This window comes from Coregonus clupeaformis, chromosome 33 (genome assembly GCF_020615455.1).
Source record: "Coregonus clupeaformis isolate EN_2021a chromosome 33, ASM2061545v1, whole genome shotgun sequence".
NCBI classification, from domain to species: Eukaryota; Metazoa; Chordata; class Actinopteri; order Salmoniformes; family Salmonidae; genus Coregonus; species Coregonus clupeaformis.
Window position 1 is genome coordinate 10,679,589 of NC_059224.1, and position 17,667 is coordinate 10,697,255.

Consider the following 17,667-nt stretch of genomic DNA (forward strand, 5'->3'; position numbering starts at 1 on the left):
CTCAAAAAGATAGGGGTCAAACTTATTGGCACCCCTGTTTTCAATACCTTTCAATAACTCACCTTGCGAGGAGAATGGCACAGAACCTTTTTCTAACAAGTTTTATGAGATTGGAGAACACATTGGGAGGGATCTTACACCATTTCTTCATACAGAATCTTTCCAGATCATTGATGTGTTTTGTATGCACTTACAGAATTCCTTCTTCTATTAAAGCCACATGTTTTCAATGGGGTTCAAGTTTGGAGACTGAAATGGCCATGTGGGAGGACCACACACCATATAATTGCGTGATATGATGGTTAGATATATCAATATTTCCACATAAAGGCCTTTCCACCGCCATTTCTCACATAATTTATTTTAACGACACAAAAAGATCCCACAATGTCGAACGAACAAATGACCTGTCGGCATTTATAAAACTGTACCGAATTGTCCTGTTTCCATCATAGCTGTCATTATTTTTTTTATACGGAATGACTTTACTCACATAAAAACTGTGGATGGAATCATGGTTAGTGAAATGCTTACTAACGGGTCCTTTTCCAACAATGCAACAATGCTTCCTACTGACAAAGAGAGTAAATTACAGAATAAACCCCCAAAAGGCAATACAATGTTTTTGTACGCAAACTCTGGAGTGAATCAAAATGAAACATTCAGTTCTGATTTATTTCCATTTTATTATGTCACTTTAGTCAATATAATTTTAAACATGAGTAATGCAGGTAAAACCTAACCTTGAGTTTTATGTGACGACCCTCCCACTCTGTCTGCCGAATTCTTTCTCTCTGCTCTTGTTTCCCTTAATAGGATGTCGGTGGGCGGAGCTGGGAGGGTCGTCAGCGAAATGGGACACACCTGGGCCCGGGTGTGTCCCGGGGATAAATACACCTTTCCCCCCATACATCGAGGAGACTCTCTCCACGCAGACACACTGTTGTTGTTTTAGTTTTTTGGCATTTTTGGTCTTTGTGTTCGTTCGTTTGGTTTGGCACCTCTCAACACCCCTCATTATCACCATCTATGCACGCATCCACCCACTTACACTACTGACTACATACACCATTGTTACTTGGATATAGTTTACTTGATTTGTTATTTCTTCATCTCCACGTTGTCTCCCTCTTTGTTACGGGCTACGAGCCGGTTCGTAACAGTTATCAGCAAACATTTTCGAATAGACGTTTGTCTAAGAAGCTGCTATTGTGCTATATACACTTAAATAAAACATAACACTATCATTAAAAACACATCTTAGTGGCCTGTGTGGTCCAGGGGTTAGTACCATGGATCTTGGCACACATGTATAGCTTAGGCTAACAGAGTCAGAATGGGTTTAAAACCGACCCACTTCTGATTCGCAAACTCTCCTACGGGTCTGGTCTCCTCTTCACTGTCCTATCTCCACTGTCCTATTTCAATAAAATAATAAAACCCTTAAAGAAAACACTTCTTAATGGTACAAAAACTGAACTGTTCCCAGAACCAAATAGAGTAGCTGGCCAGCACACACATGAGATTTGGTTCTGGGTGCTGAGATTAGGCTGTGAAAGAGTGAGTTTAGTCTTCATGTTGATGTCTTGGCTCCCTGAGGTTAGCTGACAGTGGAGTAGAGGGAGCTGGGGTCAGCAGTGTTCTCTGGCTCTCTCCCTCTGGTCACTGCATCTTCACCCTGGACCTAGAGACAACACACACACACACACGCAACAAACACACACAAACACACACACACACATGCACACACACACACACACAACAAAGTAAAAACAGTTTAACAGGAGCATCACCTCCATGTTGTTGTCCACTCATTAGTGGTGTTACTCTGAGCTGGGTGGATGAGACAGGTACTGATCTGCAGGGAGATTCCAGAATGTTCTCCTTGTGACATCACTCTGACTGTGACACTCCAGAAGGAGGACAACAACAGGAAGTGGATGTGTCAGCTGACTAAAGATGGAATAGATGAGACCTTCATTGACTTCACCTCCACATTCTCAGGTACAGTATGGATTATTTATTTATTTATAAATAAATATCAAACCTGATCCTTTCTCCTAATATCAGTGATTAGTGAACAAGCATATTTCTCAGTACTGTATCTGTCTGATGATGAGTTATAATTCTTCTCCTACTGAATTAGATATTGAAGACAAGGGCACTGAAGATGATGATGTCATCTCCACGGTCCCAGGTAAAAAACCCTCCATCAGTATGATGTGTGAAGATATACTGTAGTACATCTTCCATGTGCCATCTGGATACATAGAAATGAGTACTGTTCCTGTAAAGGAGTATTTCTTAAATGTTTAGTCAGGGCTGGTCCCTCGAATGGCTTGAGACTGGGAATAGAAAAGAGGAGACCTTTATTGACTTCACCTTCAAATTCTCAGGTAGACAATTAACTTAACGATATCTCCCATTACATCAATAAGTACTGCCTCCCTAACATAAACAGTAGAAATAGGATATGTTTCTGTATGAGGTGTAAATGCTGAATTTGTAGAGAAGAGAGTACCCGTACTTTGATTCCTGTCAGGACAACAATCAGCGCCCCACAGAACTGCAGTGTCTGACAGATCAGTACTGGAATTGCTGGTATTGCAGATAGAATAGCACTCTCTAGTGGTAGCAGTTGTAATGGGAGTTGGAGAAGAAGCCTGTGCTCTTCATATACTGAACAAAAATATAAACACATTTACATTACATTTTAGTAATTTAGCAGACGCTCTTATCCAGAGCGACTTACAGGAGCAATTAGGGTTAAGTGCCTTGCTCAAGGGCACATTTACGTCATTTAGCAGACGCTCTTATCCAGAGCGACTACAAATTGGTGCATTCACCCTATAGCCAGTGGGATAACCACTTTACAATTATACTTTTTTTTTTTTGGGAGGGGTAGAAGGATTACTTTATCCTATCCCAGGTGTTCCTTAAAGAGGTGGGGTTTCAAATGTCTCCGGAAGGTGGTGAGTGACTCCGCTGTCCTGGCGTCGTGAGGGAGCTTGTTCCACCATTGGGGTGCCAGAGCAGCGAACAGTTTTGACTGGGCTGAGCGGGAACTATGCTTCCGCAGAGGAAGGGGAGCCAGCAGGCCAGAGGTGGATGAACGCAATGCCCTCGTTTGGGTGTAGGGACTGATCAGAGCCTGAAGGTACGGAGGTGCCGTTCCCCTCACTGCTCCATAGGCAAGCACCATGGTCTTGTAACGGATGCGAGCTTCAACTGGAAGCCAGTGGAGTGTGCGGAGGAGGGGGTGACGTGAGAGAACTTGGGAAGGTTGAACACCAGACGGGCTGCGGCATTCTGGATGAGTTGTAGGGGTTTAATGGCACAGGCAGGGAGCCCAGCCAACAGCGAGTTGCAGTAATCCAGACGGGAGATGACAAGTGCCTGGATTAGGACCTGTGCCGCTTCCTGTGTAAGGCAGGGTCGTACTCTCCGAATGTTGTAGAGCATGAACCTGCAGGATCGGGTCACCGCCTTGATGTTAGCGGAGAACGACAGGGTGTTGTCCAGGGTCACGCCAAGGCTCTTCGCACTCTGGGAGGAGGACACAACGGAGTTGTCAACCGTGATGGCGAGATCATGGAACGGGCAGTCCTTCCCCGGGAGGAAGAGCAGCTCCGTCTTGCCAGGGTTCAGCTTGAGGTGGTGATCCGTCATCCATACTGATATGTCGGCCAGACATGCAGAGATGCGATTCGCCACCTGGTTATCAGAAGGGGGAAAGGAGAAGATTAGTTGTGTATCATCAGCGTAGCAATGATAGGAGAGGCCATGTGAGGATATGACAGAGCCAAGTGACTTGGTGTAAAGGGAGAAAAGGAGAGGGCCTAGAATGATTTTACTGAGTTACAGTTCATATAAGGAAATTAGTCAATTTAAATAAATAAATTAGGCCCTAATCTATGGATTTCACATGACTAGAAAGGGGTGCAACAATGGGTGGGCCTGGGAGGGCATTGGCCTACCAACTGGGGAGCCAGGCCCAGCCAATCAGAATTAGTATTTAACCTCAAAAGGGCTTTATTACAGACCAAAATACTCCTCTGTTCCATCAGCTGTCTGGGTGGCTGGTTTCAGACAATCCCGCAGGTGAAGAAGCCGGATGTGGAGGTCCTGGGCTGGCGTGGTTACACGTGGTCTGTGGTTGTGAGGCCGGTTGGACGTACTGCCAAATTCTCTAAAACGACGTTGGATGCGGCTTATGGTAGAGAAATGAAAATTAAATTATCCGGCAACAGCTCTGGTGGACATTCCTGCAGTCAGCATGCCAATTGAACACTCCCTCAAAACTTGAGACATCTGTGGCATTGTGTTGTGTGACAAAGCTGAACATCTTAGAGTGGCCTTTTATTGTCCCGAGTACAAGGAGCACCTGTGTAACGATCATGCTGTTTAATCAGCTTCTTGATATACCACACCTGTCAGGTGGGTGGATTATCTTGGCAAAGGAGAAATGTTCACTAAGGGTTGTAAACACATTTGTGCACAACTTTTTTGTGAAACACTTTACATTTTGTATATATATTTTTGTTAAGTGTAGATGGTTAATAAAAGTCTAATCACTGCTGGTCTCTTTATCCAGGTATCTTCAATGATACTCTGTACTGTATGTTAATTGTATGTATTCACCCCTTTTCTAATGTGTCTAACAGGCTCAAACCCTGCTCCCTCTGTGATGCCAAGGGAAAGAGAAGGGAAAGGGCATAACTAGCTTTCAACTGAATGTGTCTTCTGCATTTAACCCCTCTGAATTGGAGAGATGCGGGGGGCAGCCTTAATTGTAGGGATTGGTGTTCCTGTGGTTTTCCTCAGCTCCAGAACACCAACCTCGTCCCCAGGCTTAATTTTTCGATCCGGCTGGTGGAGATTACATTACCAGAACACTATTCGGCTGTTAGAAGAAGCTGGTTGAGAGAATGCCAAGAGTGTGCAAAGCTGTCATCAAGGCAAAGGGTGGCTATTTGAAGAATCTCAAATATAAAATATATTTTGATTTGTTTAGCACTTTTTAGGTTGCTACATGATTCCATATGTGTTATTTCATAGTTTGATGTCTTCACTATTATTCTACAATGTGGAAAATAGTAAAAAATAAAGAAAAACCCTTGAATGAGTAGGTGTTCTAAAACTTTTGATCGGTAGTGTATATATATATACTTATTTACAACTAGTTTTAAATTCTATACGGCTGCTGCAGTTAAAGGTGGTGAAGTGTGTAAACAAGGCTACTTGTCCATAGAGTGACGAGTGAGTAACAAGGATACATGTCCATTGGGGGGGCAAGGGGTGCAGGGGGGAGGGAGGGGGGCGGATAAATATCTGTTGAGGGTGTGGGGTAGTAGAAGCTATTGGTCATTTTGTCAGTTTTGTGGGGCCCCTGTGTTCAGGATCGGTGTGGAGATGGTAATGTTGCCTACCTTCACCACCTGGGGGCAGCCCATAAGGAAGTCCAGGACCCAGTTGCATAGGGAGGTGTTCAGTCCCAGGGCCGAGAGCTTTGTGGTGAGCTTAGAGGGCATGATGGTATTGAAGGCCGGGCTGTAGTCGATGAACAGCATCCTCACATATGCATTCCTTTTGTCCAGGTGGGTGAGGGCAGTGTGCAGTGCAATGGGGATTGCGTCCTCCGTGGATATGTCGGGGCGGTAGGCAAATTGGAGAGGGTTGAGTGTATCAGGGAGGGAGGAGGTGATGTGGTCTTTGACTAGCCTCTCGAAGCACTTCATCATGACAGAAGTGAGTGCTACGGGTCGGTTGTCATTGAGTTCAGTTACTTTCCCTTTCTTGGGAACGGGGATGATAGTGGACATCTTGTAGCAGGTGGGGATAACGGTCTGAGCAAGAGAGAGATTGAAAATGTCAGAAAATACATCAGCTAGCTGGTCTGCACATGCTCTGAGGGAGCGGCTAGGGAGTTCACAGATCTGAAAGGACTAGATGGATCCATCCATACAACAAATTACATTCACATATTCTGATCTTCAGATCAGTGAACTGAAATGGAACCAGGTCATAAATAGTCCTTTGACTAATCATCTTGTCCATCTAAACTCCTATTAACCTCTACAGGATCGGTGTCCCGTATACGGGACGGTTGAGCTAACTTGCGCTAATGTGATTAGCATGACTGTTGTAAGTTACAGCAAACTTTCCAGGACATAGACATGTCTTATATGGCAGAAAGTTTAAATTTGTATTAATCTAACTGCACTGTTCAATTTACAGTAGATATTACTGTGAAAAAAGTCCATGCTATTGTTTGAGGAGAGTGCACAACAACAAAAAACTTCTCACGGCAACTGGTTTGATACATTCACCTCTGAAGGTAAATAATGTACTTACATTCAGTAATCAAGCTCTGATTTGTCGTCCTGAGGGTCCTAGAGATAAAATGTAGCATAGTTTTGTTTGATAAAATCAAATTCTATATTCAAATGTAGGAACTGGGTTCTACAGTTTGAACCCTTGTTGTCTCTGGCTCCACACCCACCCTAGATCTAGATGTGTGAAAGTTAGTGTATAAGCTAATGATACATCATGTATGACATTCCTGGGAGTGTAAACTTACATTTTGTATTACCATATCAGTTTTGTATGTTCTCTATAGTTATATACTTGGAAATGTATCAATTGGGATACAGCTGCACCATCGAGAGCATCCTGACTGGTTGCATCACCGCCTGGTATGGCAACTGCTCGGTCTCCGACCACAAGGCACTACAGAGGGTAGTGCGTACGGCCCAGTACATCACTGGGGCCAAGCTTCCTGCCATTCAGGACCTCTATACCAGGCGGTCAGAGGAAGGCCCTAAAAATGGTCAAAGACTCCAGACACCCTAGTCATAGACTATTCTCTCTGCTACCGCACGGCAAGCGGTACTGGAGCGCCAAGTCTAGGTCCAAAAGGCTTCTTAACAGCTTCTACCCCCAAGCCATAAGACTCCTGAACAGCTAATCATGGCACCCAAACTATTTGCATTCACATTGACTCTGTACCGGTACCCCCTGTATATAGCCTCCCTACTGTTATTTCACATTGACTCTGTACCGGTACCCCCTGTATATAGCCTCCCTACTGTTATTTCACATTGACTGTACTGGTACCCCCTGTATATAGCCTCCCTACTGTTATTTCACATTGACTCTGTACCGGTACCCCCTGTATTTTTTTTACATTTTAGTCATTTAGCAGACACTCTTATCCAGAGCGACTTACAGTTAGTGCATACATTATTATTTTTCATACCCCCTGTGGGAATCAAACCCACAACCCTGGCGTTGCAAACGCCATGCTCTATCAACTGAGCTACATCCTGTATCTTCTGTATCTTTTTACAAACCTTCATTTTCTTGCATGCAGTAGGGGTGCAGATATCAATTAAGCAAAGCATGGTTGATGTATATGATAAGTTAGTTTTTTTTACATTTGCTGTCCATTGTGAATGAAGTCAGCATTGAGAAATTCATTGGTTTGGTTTCATTCATATTTTTTTGCCTAAGCTGACTTAAAATTAGGACAATGCTTTTCCTGAAACAGTTTTGAAATAAACTAATAAAAATACAATATTTCAAAGTATTTGTCAGTTACAGGTGTACGTTTTTTTTTACTGTACACTTCCATAATGTATGGTAAAGCATGAATGCATTGACCTTATTTTCTATCTTACAAAGTAGTCAGCAGCAATTTTTAGTTATTCCCATTGACATTACAAATAAAAGGTCTGTAGCCTAATTTTTTCCTTCGAAATGACGTCACATACTACTCCCTTCGTAATCTTAACCTGCAGCAGAGTTTCTCGCCGGGTGCGGTGTTGAGTCCCTGTAATCCAATTCACTAGGAGGCTGAGGTTGATGGATCGAGTGAGATGAGGAGCTTTGGGCAGTAGCAGGATATGTCGAACGGATGTCCGCACTAAGTTCAGTATCGATGTTGTGCTCCTGGGGAGCCTGGAACCACCAGATCGTCTAAGGAGTAGTGCCCAGGTCGGAAACGAAGCAGGTCAAAACCCTGGTGCCGTCCAGTAGTGGAATAGCGCCTGTGAGTAGACGCAGCCTTGGCAAGACATCGAAACCCAATCTTTTTATCAATTTATTTTATTTTAAAAACCTGCTTTCCTGTGGGAATTGCCTCTACAAAATGTTGTTTAGCAGACCATGAAAACTTGATTAAATTTAGCAGGTTATCAAAGAGAATATAAGATTACCTTCTTATGAGAATTGAGAATCATACTAACTCATACTGACGACAGTAGTAAATAATATAATGCTACAGGGCCCGTTGAGAGCAAAATATTATTGGAAGTAAAAAGACACTTGTGTTCATGATTAAACACAGGATCATCATGTATAGCCTTTTGTTGCCAGACAACTGTTGCCAGACCACGATGTCATAATGAAACATCAAATGTCGTAATGAAATTGGTTATAATATTCCCAGGGCTTTAGATGTGATAAACACAAGGGACCATCATTTGGGACATTTGGAACCATATGATGCTGAAATATGTAATTCAGAGTTTATGAGCAGTCTGAAGGATGAATGGTAAAATTTGGTGGTTTAGATTCAAGATTAGCCCACTATTTCTGAAATATTGAACTTTAATTACACATGGTTGAGATATTAGCCTACTCTTATCCAGAGCGACTTACAGTTAGTGAGTGCATACATTATTTTTCATACTGGCCCCACGTGGGAATCGAACCCACAACCCTGGCATTGCAAACGCCATGCTCCAACTGAGCTACATCCCCGCCGGCCATTCCCTCCCCTGCATACATTATTTTTCATACTGGCCCCACGTGGGATCGAACCCACAACCCTGGCGTTGCAAACGCCATGCTCCAACTGAGCACAAGCATTTTGGGGGGCGGGCCCGGCCCCCTATGGCCCGCCCATAGCGACTGGTGTGCTTGTCAGTAGTTGGTATTCAGACTGACATTGTGCAGGTGCGTAACGGGCTTTGCAGGCGTGGTTCCCTTGCGTGGGCTGAATAAAGTAATTCAACCACTGAAAACCCCACTTGTTAGCCAACATCTTGTCTCATGGATTTTTCATTCAGTACATTTATCTTAAACGATTCCTTTAAACACGGTGTAACATTAATTCTAATTTTGTTGACAGACTAGAATACATCAAGAGAAGGGGTTCAGAAAATAGGGAACAATGAAAGAAAACCATCTAAATATATGCATATTCATCTCCGTTTCAAACCAACTGGTTGATGTAAAAATACTCTGATCTTGTAGATTATTTCGTCACCTTTGAGGGTTAGGAAAGTATGTAGGAATAATACAAAAACAGGTTTAGAGCGCTTTCATGCACGAAATACATGATCCAAATAGGCTACATGTCCCAAATTATTGCACAACGTTAGCCTAATATGATCCACTAATGCTAGCGACCATCAGGAACAACTACACGGACATCACAGAGGAAAGAAAGAAATTGGAATGGAAGGATGCAAAATGTAAGCTACAAATTGAAGAAAACTAACACTAAAGTGACAGTTATAAATGTATGTGGGTATTACTGACAATGGCTCCTGATAGTGGCTAATATTTAACATGAAACAAATTGTAAAATAAAATGGAGGAAAGCCCATCCGTAGGCTATAATTAAAACATTCTAAAGAGAATACATGAAATTATGAGAGCACACAATTAAAATTCTGAAAAATGGCACAGCTATTTAAAGCCTACTTCACTGTGGAAAAGAGGCCACAACATGTCATGTTGTTATGATTTTTCAAGTTTGCTTCTATATGGCTGGTTTCACATTCCTCTCCAGGGATCATAAGGAAAAATAATCTAAAACAATTGCTACTGTATATGTATTTACAATCCCCTTCTCCAAGAGGATTACTAATTTAACTAGTTCTTATCAATAGCTCTTATCCATTTATAAATGACAGTACATGGACAATGCTACTATTTCTATCGGATAAAATAAATAAATGCTTTTTCCACTTGGAATCGGTAGGTTCGCTGGACCTTATTTATGGTTTCCTCGCAGATAAAGGTGGTGGAATTATGAGGGAATTAAGTCAATGTCAGAATATGGTTTATCAGAAGACACACCTCTGCCACACCTTCATTTCTTAGATCTCCACCCCGAATGAATAGCGGGTGTAAACCATTCTATTCTCATGCTTAAATTCAAGATCAGAATATGCATAGAGAGAAAAGTGCATAAGAAGGGGATTTACGTTCCATTTATATGCCCTTAACTCAGGTCAGAATTGGGGCCTTGTAGAATACAGAATCATCAGGAAAATTGGAGAGGGGACATTTGCAGTTGTTGTAAAGACCAGATGTAAAAAGGATGGAAAGTACTATGCCTGTAAGACATTAAAGCAGCCTTTAGAAAGGTAATTTAACTCACAGACCAGCAGAGATGTGCACCTTGTGATAGAGACATGTTTACACACAACTTTATTTTACATAAAACAATTCTACATTTACAGATGTACATGTTTGTGTAGATGGTTGTTAGTGACTGTGCTGTGTTGTGGTTCAGCTCAGAGCATGTTTGTAAACTGAGGGAGCTCCAGGCCATGAGGAGACAGTTCTCATCCCAATATCCTACAGCTACATGAGATTATTTTGTCCGTTCCTCGAGTCCAAATCAAGGCACTTGTTCTCGTTTCCACGTTTCCATCCACAGTTTTTATCAATAGTAAAGTCATATTTAAAAAAAAAAGACGACAGCTGTGATGGAAACATAACGTTTCTATACAATTTTATAAATGCTGACAGATCATTTGTTCATTTGAAATGGTGGGATCTTTTTGTATAGGTAAAATTAATTTTGCGAGAAATGGCGGTGGAAACGCCTTTATGCGCAAATATTAATATAATAACTATCATATCGACGTAAACTTGAAGTCACGCGATGATATGGTGTGTGGTCCTCCACTAGGACTCAGGAAACCATGCAGTTTATTAGGCTACAGACTAAGTAAGTTATGATGAACTTCACAGGGTGGTGAAGTGTACGGTGATCTTGATGCTCCTTTCCAATAAATCAATCAATTTTATTTTATATAGCCCTTCTTACATCAGCTAATATCTCGAAGTGCTGTACAGAAACCCAGCCTAAAACCCCAAACAGCTAGTAATGCAGGTGTAGAAGCACGGTGGCTAGGAAAAACTCCCTAGAAAGGCAAAACCTAGGAAGAAACCTAGAGAGGAACCAGGCTATGAGGGGTGGCCAGTCCTCTTCTGGCTGTGCCGGGTGGAGATTATAACAGAACCATGCCAAGATGTTCAAAAATGTTCATAAGTGACAAGCATGGTCAAATAATAATCAGGAATAAATCTCAGTTGGCTTTTCATAGCCGATCATTAGAGTTTAAAACAGCAGGTCTGGGACAGGTAGGGGTTCCATAACCGCAGGCAGAACAGTTTAAACTGGAATAGCAGCAAGGCCAGGCGGACTGGGGACAGCAAGGAGTCACCACGGCCGGTAGTCCCGACGTATGGTCCTAGGGCTCAGGTCTCTCAGTTGGCTTTTCATAGCCGATCATTTAGAGTTGAAAACAGCAGGTCTGGGACAGGTAGGGGTTTCGTAGCCGCAGGCAGAACAGTTGAAACTGGAATAGCAGCAAGGCCAGGCGGACTGGGGACAGCAAGGTGTCATCATGCCCGGTAGTCCTGACGTATGGTCCTAGGGCTCAGGTTCTCAGAGAGAAAGAGAGAACGAGAGAATTAGAGAGAGCATACTTAAATTCACACAGGACACTGGATAAGACAGGAGAAGTACTCCAGGTATAACCAACTAACCCCAGCCCCCCGACACATAAACTACTGCAGCATAAATACTGGAGGCTGAGACAGGAGCGATCCGGAGACACTGTGGCCCCATCCGAAGAAACCCCGGACAGGGCCAAACAGGAAGGATATAACCCCCACCCACTCCGCCAAAGCACAGCCCCCGCACCACTAGAGGGATATCCCCAACCACCAACTTACAATCCTGAGACAAGGCCGAGTATAGCCCACAGAGGTCTCCACCACAGCACAAACCAAGGGGGGGGCGCCAACCCAGACAGGAAGATCACGTCAGTAACTCAACCCACTCAAGTGACGCACCCCTCCCAGGGACGGCATGAAAGAGCACCAGCAAGCCAGTGACTCAGCCCCTGCAACAGGGTTAGAGGCAGAGAACCCCAGTGGAGAGGGGAACCGGCCCGGCAGAGACAGCAAGGGCTGTTCGTTGCTCCAGCCTTTCCGTTCACCTTCACACTCCTGGGCCAGACTACACTCAATCATATGACCTACTGAAGAGATAAGTCTTCAGTAAAGACTTAAAGGTTGAGACCGAGTCTGCGTCTCTCACATGGGTAGGCAGACTGTTCCATAAAAATGGAGATCTATAGGAGAAAGCCCTGCCTCCCGCTGTTTGCTTAGAAATTCTAGGGACAATTAGGAGGCCTGCGTCTTGTGACCGTAGCGTACGTATTGGTATGTACGGCAGGACCAACTCGGAAAGATAGGTAGGAGCAAGCCCATGTAACGCTTTATAGGTTAACAGTAAAACCTTGAAATCAGCCCTTGCCTTAACAGGAAGCCAGTGTAGGGAAGCTAGCACTGGAGTAATATGATCAAATTTCTTGGTTCTAGTCAGGATTCTAGCAGCCGTATTTAGCACTAACTGTCACGAACAGAAGAGGACCCAAGAGCGCAAGTTCAAATTCAGAGTTCTTTATTCAAGGTTACAGGCGGGAAGAGGAGTCCCAGGGGTGTCAGGGGTCTTTCAGGGTCCTCCTGTGGGTACCTGTGCTCCGGGGGTCACCAAATGTCCGGGGGTGTCCAGTCCAAGTGCTTAGTGTGTGTGTTCCCCAGTGATGGAGCGGCGTATCGGGCTGAGGGTGGTGAAACGTCTGGGCACGCTCATCTGGTGGTCGGAGACCTGGGGGAACACACACACACAACAGCAATATGAATGGCAGGCAGAAGTACAGATCAGGGCTGGGCAAATATCGTGGTGAGAGACAGAAGGCAGAAACGAGTTACCGGAGGGGCTGAAGATCGGAGAGTAGTCGAGGTCCAGAAGGCAGGTTGGGATAGACGGGGCAGTAGAACAAGGAGGCAGTCAAGAAAGGATCGGTATCACAAACAGGAGTCAGAGCGCAGACAGGCAGGTTACTGGTCCGGGTTTGAAGACGATCTGACAGGGCTTGGCTGAAAACCAGGGCTTGATATACTGGGAGAGGTAGTGGGGAAATGCAGTTCAGCTGGCAGAGTAATTAGAACAGAGTGAGGCAAGGTGAGGATGGTGAGTGGGAAATGCAGTGCAGCTGGCCAGGTAACAAGAGCAGAGCAGGGCAGGTGGAGCTAGTTAGGCTGAGTAGAGAGAGGGAGGTGAGCAGAGTGGAAGATAATTGAATGCAATTAATGTTGCTACCAGGGAGAGAGAGTGCTCATGACAGGACCCCCCTCCAAGGGACGGCCCCAGAAGTCCCAAGAACAACATCATGCCGGGAGGGTGGAGGGGAGCAGGCGGCGGGTCAGAACTCCTCCGAGCGGTCCGAGTGAATCTCCTCATCCTCAGAAGGAGCTGGAGGGTCACGGTCGGGAGACAGGACAGGCACTGAGACAGGAGCAGGGCGGGCCGGACGGCTAGGAACCCCTCTTGGACGGCCCCTACGGATTGCAGGCTGATCAGGATGTAGTCGGTGGAAGTCAGTGATAAGGGTCCGGTCCACTATCCTCCTGGCCGGGATCCAGGTCCTCTCCTCTGGACCATATCCCTCCCAATCAACGAGGTACTGGAGACCCCTACCCCTTCGCCTAGAGCGGAGCAGCCGCCGGACGGTGAAGACAGGACCGCCATCTACGAGGCGCGGAGGAGGTGGCGCCGGAGCTGCAGGGACCAGGGGACTTTCATGGACCGGCTTGACCTTGGAGACGTGGAAGGTGGGGTGGACCCGCATGGAAGCGGGCAACTGAAGTCGGACCGCCGTTGGACTGATGACTTTCTGCACAGGAAAAGGACCAATGAAGCGAGGGGCCAGCTTTCGTGATACAACCCGCAGCGGCAGATCCCGGGCAGACAGCCAGACCTTCTGACCAACCCGGTAAGTAGGTGCTGGGTCCTCCGTCGGTTGGCACCGACGGCGTAGCTGGTTCCAGACTTCAGGAGCACAGTGCGAGCCTGGGCCCAAGTGCGGCGGCAGCGGCGGGCATACGCAAGAGCAGACGGACAGGTGGCATCCGCCTCCTGGCTGGCAAACAGTGGAGGTTGATACCCGTAGACACACTGAAAGGGGGGAGAGCCCGGTGGAGGAACTGGTGAGTGAATTATGGGCATATTCCACCCAGAGCAGGTGTTGAGCCCAGGCCCGGGGATTTTGGGAAGCCACACACCTCAGTGCCTTCTCCAGCTCCTGGTTCATGCGTTCAGTCTGGCCGTTTGACTGCGGGTGGAATCCAGACGATAGGCTGGCGGTGGCCCCAAGGAGATGACAGAACTCCTTCCAAAAGGTTGCTGAGAATTGCGGGCCCCGGTCTGACACTATATCCTGGGGTAGGCCATGGATACGAAACACATGTTCCAGGACCACCTGGGAGGTCTCTTTAGCAGAGGGTAGTTTGGGAAGGGGCACGAAGTGGGTCATCTTACTAAAGCGGTCAACAATGGTAAGGATGACTGTGTGTCCGTCAGAGGGCGGAAGGCCCGTAACAAAGTCCAGTGAAACGTGGGACCAGGGCCTCTTGGGTATGAGTAGGGGTTGCAGCAACCCAGCAGGAGGCTGGTTGGGAGTCTTGTTTCGGTTACAAGTGGGACAAGCTCGGATGAATTCTCGGACATCCCGTCTCATCCCCCGCCACCAGAACCGCTGGCGGACCAGATGAAGGGTGCGAGTGATGCCGGGATGACAGGCCAGACGGGATTCGTGCCCCCACTGAATCACAGGTGACCTGAGATTTGCTGGAACAAACAGACGGTTGGGGGCGCTGGTGCTTGGACCTGGCTGGTCCCGAAGAGCCTCCATGACCTGCTTCTCGATCTCCCAGGTGAGGGCCGCTACGACCAAGTGGCTGGGAAGAATGGGAGCTGTCATGGCGGTGGTCTCGTCCTTCTGAAACATCCGGGAAAGAGCATCAGGTTTGATGTTGCGAGATCCCGGGCGGTAGGAGAGCGTGAAATTGAAGCGCGTAAAGAACAGAGACCACCGCTGTTGACGGGAGTTCAGCCTCCTGGCTGTTTGGATATACTCCAGGTTCTTGTGGTCTGTCCACACTACGAATGGTTCCTTTGACCCCTCTAACCAGTGCCGCCATTCTTCAAGGGCGAGCTTGACAGCCAACAGCTCGCGGTTCCCAATGTCGTAGTTGCATTCGGCAGGGGGTTAGCCGACGGGAGTAGAAGGCACAGGGGTGCATCTTGCCATCCTCAGCTGCTCTTTGAGAAAGCACTGCACCCACTCCCACGTCCGAAGCATCTACCTCCACCACAAACTGCCTTGCTGCATCTGGCATCTGGAGGATGGGAGCAGAAGTGAAACATGTCTTGAGGATATTGAAGGCCTTATCAGCAGCTGATGTCCATTGGTACGGTTGTTTAGTGCTGGTTAGCGCCGTGAGGGGTGCAGCCACTGTGCTATAGTTTCTGATGAATCTCCTATAAAAGTTGGCAAAGCCCAGGAACTGTTGCAACTTCTTCCGAGACTCAGGAACTGGCCAGGAAGTGACAGCCGACACCTTCGTGAGATCCATCTGAATGCTGCCCTCGGTCACCACATACTCCAGGAATGAAACGGTCTTGGCATGGAACTCGCACTTCTCTGCCTTCACGAAAAGAGAGTTCTCCAGCAGGCGGCGCAGGACCAACCGGACGTGGTGCGTGTGTTCTGACAGAGTCTTTGAGAATATTAAAATATCGTCAAGGTACACAAATACGAACGTATTTAGCATGTCCCTGAGGATATCATTCACTAGGGCTTGAAAAACTGCTGGGGCATTGGTGAGGCCGAAGGGCATGACGAGATATTCATAGTGGCCGGTTGGTGTGTTGAACGCTGTCTTCCATTCGTCTCCCTCCCTCATCCGCACCAGATGGTAGGCATTGCGAAGGTCCAGCTTAGTGAATACAGTGGCTCCCTGCAGCAGTTCGAAGGCAGACGAAAGTAAGGGCAGTGGGTAGCGATTCTTAACCGTGATGTCGTTTCAGACCCCGGTAATCTATGCATGGACGAAGAGAACCGTCCTTCTTGCCGACAAAGAAGAATCCCGGCTCCTGCGGGGGAAGACGACGGTCCTAATTATCCCGGAGGCAAGAGAGTCATTAATGTAGTCCTCCATGGCCTTTCTTTCCGGGGCTGACAGTGAATACAGACGACCCTTGGGAGGTGCTGTGCCAGGCAGGAGATCAATCGCGCAGTCATAGGGTCTGTGTGGGGGGTAGAGATGTCGCCTTGGATTTGTTGAACACCTCTTTCAGGCTGTGGTAACAGGCCGGAACATTGGATATGTCGGAGGTAGCGCTAGATCCTTCCCGGTGAACGGGCAGGGTGGCCCCCTTAAACAGGTCTGGTGACAACTCCTTCCCCACTCACGGACTGTTCCTGTCTCCCAGTCGATGTGGGGGTTGTGCTGACGGAGCCACGGGTATCCAAGAATGAGTGGTTGGCCAGGTGAGTGTAGGAGGTGAAACTGGATGGACTCCTGGTGGTTTCCTGACAGCAGGATTGTCACAGGGGCGGAGATATGAGTGACAGTGCCAAGATGATGCCCATCCAGGGCTCGTGCAGGAATGGGTTGTGTCAGTTGATGATGGTTCACGCCCAGTTGCTGTGCAAGCTCAGGGTCCATGATGTTTGCTTCGGCCCGGAATCCACAAGGGCGGCCAATGTATGAGTCTTGTCAGAAAGCTGAAGGCGGAGATGAAGCAGGGTCTTTCGGATGGAGGGAGACTGAAGGCTTGTTGAGCTCACCCGGATCTCCCCTACACCTGGTGAGCTGCGGCTTTTGCCGGACAAGTAGCGACACGGTGATTCTCGCCACCACAGTAGAGGCAAAGGTTGGAGCTTAGACGGCGCCGACGCTCCTCGGGAGTCAGAGAGGCACGGCCAATCTCCATGGGCTCAGGCTGATTGAGTTGGCTATGGGACTTGACAGGCAGGGGCTGGACAGAAGCGGTATCGACCCGAGTACGGATGGCAGGTTGACTGAGACGGCCCTTCTCCCTCCTCCGGGTCTGTATACGGCGGTCAATGCGAACGGCACGGTCAATGGCGGCATCAAGCGTTGAGGGCGGGTCATGGGAAACAAGCTCGTCCTTGATATAGTCCGCCAGGCTATGGAGGAAGGCTTGCACCAGTGCCTCTGGGTTAAACGAGCTTTGACTGGCCAGGGTACGAAAGTCAATGGAGAAGTCTGCCACTGTCCGATTGCCCTGACGGATGGTGAGCAGAGCTTGTGACGCTTCGGCTGTTGGCGAGCCTAGGTCAAAGACCTTTAACATCTCCTCCTCAAAGGCACTGAAGGAGGCACAGGCTGGGGTTTGCCGGTCGAATTCCGCCGTTCCCCACAACCGAGCTCGACCGGTGAGATGTGTGATGACATACCCCACCTTGGCTCCCCTCTGTTGAGAAAGTCCTGGGCTGTAGTGCAAACTGGATTCGGCAGCTGCTCAAGAATGGTCTTACTTGC

The 17,667-nt window shown here is 47.1% G+C and overlaps 1 pseudogene; it reads left to right on the top strand.

Annotated features, from left to right (window-relative positions):
* Window positions 1-817: 817 nt before the first annotated feature.
* LOC121548663 overlaps window positions 818-17,667 on the top strand; it is a 29,883-nt pseudogene continuing 13,033 nt past the window's right edge.